The sequence below is a fragment of the Piliocolobus tephrosceles genome, chromosome 13 (assembly GCF_002776525.5).
Source record: "Piliocolobus tephrosceles isolate RC106 chromosome 13, ASM277652v3, whole genome shotgun sequence".
NCBI lineage: Eukaryota > Metazoa > Chordata > Mammalia > Primates > Cercopithecidae > Piliocolobus > Piliocolobus tephrosceles.
The window spans coordinates 107,494,167-107,498,993 of NC_045446.1; the positions used below are offsets into that span (position 1 = coordinate 107,494,167).

Genomic DNA, 4,827 nt, shown 5'->3' on the forward strand with positions numbered 1-4,827 from the left:
ACACACACTCACACACATACACACGCAATTGCACACAATCACACAACACATTCATGGACACTCATATACACGTGCACACACTCATGCACGCACAATCTCATACACTCATCCACACACAATCACACACACATTCACATACACACATTTACACATTCACACATTCACACACATTCACATACACATCACACACATTCACATACACACATTCACACACATATACACATTCACATACACACACGTTCACACACATTCACATACACTCACATTCACATACACATTCACACACACACACACACACATATTCACATTCACACACGTTCACATACACACGTTCACATACACATATTCACACACACATTCACATATACACCCACACTTCCATTCACATACACACACATTCACACACATTCACACACACTCATTCACACACTCATGCACACGCATTCACATACACACATACACACACAATTGCACACTCACACAATCACACAAGTAACACACGTTCACACACTCATATACACGTGCACATACTCATCCACACACAATCACACACACTCACACACACACACATTCACACTTCATATTTCCCAGTATTTGGATGTAAGACGTTTAGCTCACATATACACACATTCACACTCACAGAACTCACACTCACACACAATCTCACACTCGCGTACACACACACACAAAGGAGAAACCTATAATCAAGAAACTTTTTTCACAAACTATCCCTGCTTTGGGTATGGTAGTCACAGACCACCCTCTGCTGACTTTGAAGTGGGGACTCCACGGCTGAGCTGGCAGAAGGCCCAGGAGGTGGGGCGACCCCAAGGCTGGGCCAGCCAAGTCTATGCTGTGGCCCACGTGGTGCCCGGAAGTGCGTAGGGCTGGGGCCCATGGCTGCGCCAGCCTCTCCCTAGACCTGGCCAGTCTGAGGGCGGACTCAGGGGCCTCTGTCCTCCCTGCACAGTTTGTCCGGAGAAGCAAGCTTTCTCCAACGCGGAAGCACTGAAGGAAGGGGCAGTGATACGTGGCCGGGCACAGGAAAAGCCGCAGCGTCGCCTTAACGCTAAAAAGAGCCTCAGACGTAATCGACCTCACGCAAAGAATGTCCACAGGCTAAAGATGGTTTCTCCATTTAGGGAAACTGAGTCTCCAGGAGAGCTTGCACATGCATAGTTCATTATCGGCTAGGCCAGGGCTCGAACCCAGGTCTGCTGATTCCAAAGCCTGTGACCTTAACTGTGAGGCCAAGGAAGAAGGGATCATGCACACCTCAGACCACCCCAGCTGCCTACCCTGGCCCAGCAACTTCCTTGCTCCTGGGGGCATGGGGCAGGAGCAGGGGCGGCCCACCTGGTGGGTAATCAGTCACTCCTTCATTCCGCTGGGCAACCAGTCACGTGTGCACTCAATCAACACGTATGGAGGGTGCACTAGGTGCTCAAAGCGGGGCGAGGCACTGGGATCGGTGGGTGAACTTTCAGACGCAATCGCTGCCCTCATGTAGCTTATAAGCAGTGGGGCCCCAGAAGTGAAGGCAAGCTCAGAATTCATGGGATTCAGGGTCCCCTGGCAGGTGCCCAGGGTGCTAGAGAGAGCAGGTCAGGAACACTCTTGGAACAGCAGAGGCCCAGCCTGGCCCGTCTCACTCCCGCCCCCTGGGGCGGGTGTCTGCGGCTTCCAGGCTACTCCTGGATGATTTTATTAGCTGTGTTGGGAGCATATGGTCCTCGGACATAAGGCCTGAAGTAGTATTTACTGCAGAGCAGAGGACACCGGGCTCCTGTGTGGGCTGGGTTTGGCACGCACTCGGTTACTGATTGATGGGCCATTCAGGAAACAGAGACCACAAGAGAATTCAGCGTGCTCCTGGCTCGGGGCCAAGCCAGCCTCATCTCCTTTGCTTTGTCAAGTGTGTCTTTTTGTCTGCCTTCATCACTTGCTGGGCGCCTCTGTGTTCACTGCCAGGAGGACGCCAAGCATGTATTTGCTGGGACTGTGGGGGTGTACCCAGCTTTTCTCTAAGAACAGCTATCCAAGGGGCGGGAGGGAACAAGGGGGTCAGCCACAGCTCTCCCCTTACCCCTTCCCCTGAAAAGTCACAGCTCCTTGACGTGTGAGCTGAAGCTTGGGACTTTTGTCTTGTGTCTGTTTTTTCCAAAGCCAAGTCCAGAGACAGACCAGGGCCTTCCCAAGGGCACACAGCAGGCCAAGAGCAGAGCTGGCAGTGAAGCCAATTTTCCATCTTCCACAGTGTGGTCTGCGCAGAGCCGCAGGCAGGGCTTCCAGGGCCACAGATCGCTTCCCCAGCTGGGGACATTCCCCTCTTCTCCCCTCCCTGCTGCCCTGCTCACCAGGGGGAATTCTTCTCAGTGACACCAAAGTAGCCCTTTGGGGAAGTGACAGTGAGCATTTCTTGAAAAGGCAACCAAGTGTAGACATCTAAAGACAGTAGCAGCCATGGTGACTGGAGGCCTCCTGGGGCTGAGGAACTTCAGGGTGTCACTCAGGGTGACAGCAGGTAGCCCAGCAAGTCCATCGGAGCGGGACAGGCCAGGCTGGGCCTCCGCTGTTTCAGGAGTGTTCCTGACCTGGTCTCACCTGCACCCTGTGAAGGGAAGCTCAGAATTCAGGGAGGTTCGGGGTCTCCTGGCAGGTGCCCTGCCCTGGTCCCCTGCCCTGCCCTGGTCCCCTGCCCTGCCCTGGTGCCCTGCCCTGGTGCCCTGCCCTGGTCCCTGCCCTGCCAGGGGACCCCGAACCTCCCTGAATTCTGAGCTTCTCTTCACATCTGAGGCCCCATGCTCACAAACTGAAAATCAAATCTGCCAAAACAGGGCTTGGGGAGCCGCCACTCCTGAACACAGCTCGTCCCAGTCCATTCTAGACATGAGGTCCACCCACGCCTGGGGGAGACCCCTCCCTCGGGCTCCCAATGTCACCTTCTTTGCCCCTCCAGTGTCAGGTTGAAGCTCCAGGAATGAAGGTTCGAAGTTGTAAACCGGATTTCTTCCCAAGTCCTCAATCACTCAACGGCAAACTATGACGTGTCTGCAGTCTGTGAGGCTCCTCCTGCAGCCAGACCTGGGAGGGGGCACTGAGTCTAAGCCCCGGGATTCTTCCAAGGCTAGGACACTCGGGCCCCTCTGCGGCTCTCTCAGTGCAGCCCTGGGCTCAGCACTGCCCACCCGATGTCCCGGAAGGAGGCTGCCGTGGCCCTGGCTCCGAGGCCCAGGCCCAATCCATCTTCCCAGCCAGTGACTCGCTCTGACAACAGGGCCGAGCTGCCGTGGCATTTGCCTCTGATCTCCGCTGGCCAGGCATTTGTCAGGCAGCCTGCGAGGAATGAAGAATGGGCGCTTGGTGAGGCACAGATTACCCGCCCCAGAGGCCCTTGCTGAATTGCAGTTCAGAGCTCAGCTGCCTGGGGCCACGGATCAACAGGAAGGCGACTAATCTTCCCCGCAGCAGCCCTGCCCTACAGAGCAGAGGGAGGGTTGAAGCCGGGAGAGCCTGGGAGGAGACTCTACACCACCCCCTGCCCTGCGTCTTTCTTCAGCACAACACCCCTCACTCCCTCCACTCCCAGCCCTGTCTGTGTAGGGAGCCCACTTCCTTCACGAGAGGCAGCACCAGTGGAGATGCTCAGTTCTTTGGGGCACCCCTTCCTTGCTCCCTGTACAAGAGAGAGTTCAGAATTGCTGGGGCGGGGTGGAGATTTCTCCTGATGTCCCAAAGCATTTAGAAAAACTGGAGGCCTATACCAGGGGCACCCTCACCCTGGACAGGAGATCAGCCTGTAGGAGCTAGAGATTGGCCTGTCTGAGGCTCTACTTCCTCTGATGGGGAAGTCCAGGCCACCCAGTCAGGGAGCGCCTGCCAGAACCCAGCAGAAGCCCTTCTGCCTCCATGCCCACAGGGCTCTTTCTCTGGAGCTGTGCAGAGGCTGGATGGGTTTGGGCGGTGGACGCTTTAGCAAGGGATAGGGGTGGGACTGGCTGCTGGCTCACAGGCTAATTCTCCTGGCCCTCCCTGGGCTTCCTGCCCAGCTCTTCCTGTTCATGGGTACTGTGAGGAAGGCCAGGACTCAGTGGACTTAGCAGAGACCCTGCAACCCCACTGCCCAAGGCCAGCACCTCTGGGTCTGGGGGCTCTGGAACTGCTCTCCCAGGGGCTGGCGGGGCAGAGCTACCTGCCCTCTCCCTAGACAGTGAAACAAGTCCAGTTTCCCTTGGACCCTCACCTGCCTGCGTTCCCCTCACCCTTGCCTGGCCATGCCCACCTACTAAGCCGTGACTGTCACCTTTTGCTCCACTTCGAGCTCACCTGGGGAGGCAGAACCACCACCGATGTCCCATCAGTTGAATCAGACTCACTGCAGCTGGGGTGAGAAGAGTTACTCAGGCAAAGCCTCTTTCCCCTCCCAGCCCCACAAACGTCCCTGCTTGACTTCTTTGCCCCTCCCCATGTCCTACTGTTGATTTACTCAGACTACAGGGTTAGAGGCGTCGCCGTTCCCCAGGCTTTGGGGAAGATGTGTAGATCACGTGGGGTCTCTACCTCTGGGAAGGAATGAGCACTTAAGACTCCACAGCCAAGAATTACCCCAGAGTGGGGCAAGTGCTGTACCCGGGGGGGGGGGGGGGGGAGCAGGACAAGCGGAATGGGAAGGGGGGAGGGCTTTCCTAGGAAATCAGGGCACCAGACGGACCATTCAGGAGCCAGGAGCCCCTCTTCCCGGCAAAGGCCCTTGGAAAGGTTGAGTTGAAAACACGCAATTGGAGGGGATTCGGCGCAAGCCACATGCTCCCTCTGGTGGTCAGAAAG

At 56.3% G+C, this 4,827-nt stretch overlaps 1 protein-coding gene across 1 annotated transcript in view; it reads right to left on the bottom strand.

Annotated features, from left to right (window-relative positions):
- DSCAML1 (DS cell adhesion molecule like 1) overlaps nt 1-4,417 on the bottom strand; it is a 374,167-nt gene extending 369,750 nt beyond the window's left edge. The window contains exon 1 of the mRNA XM_031936685.1: nt 4,283-4,417. The gene's annotated coding sequence lies outside the window, so the exon portion shown is untranslated. The remainder of the gene's footprint in view (nt 1-4,282) is intronic.
- Nucleotides 4,418-4,827: the final 410 nt, after the last annotated feature.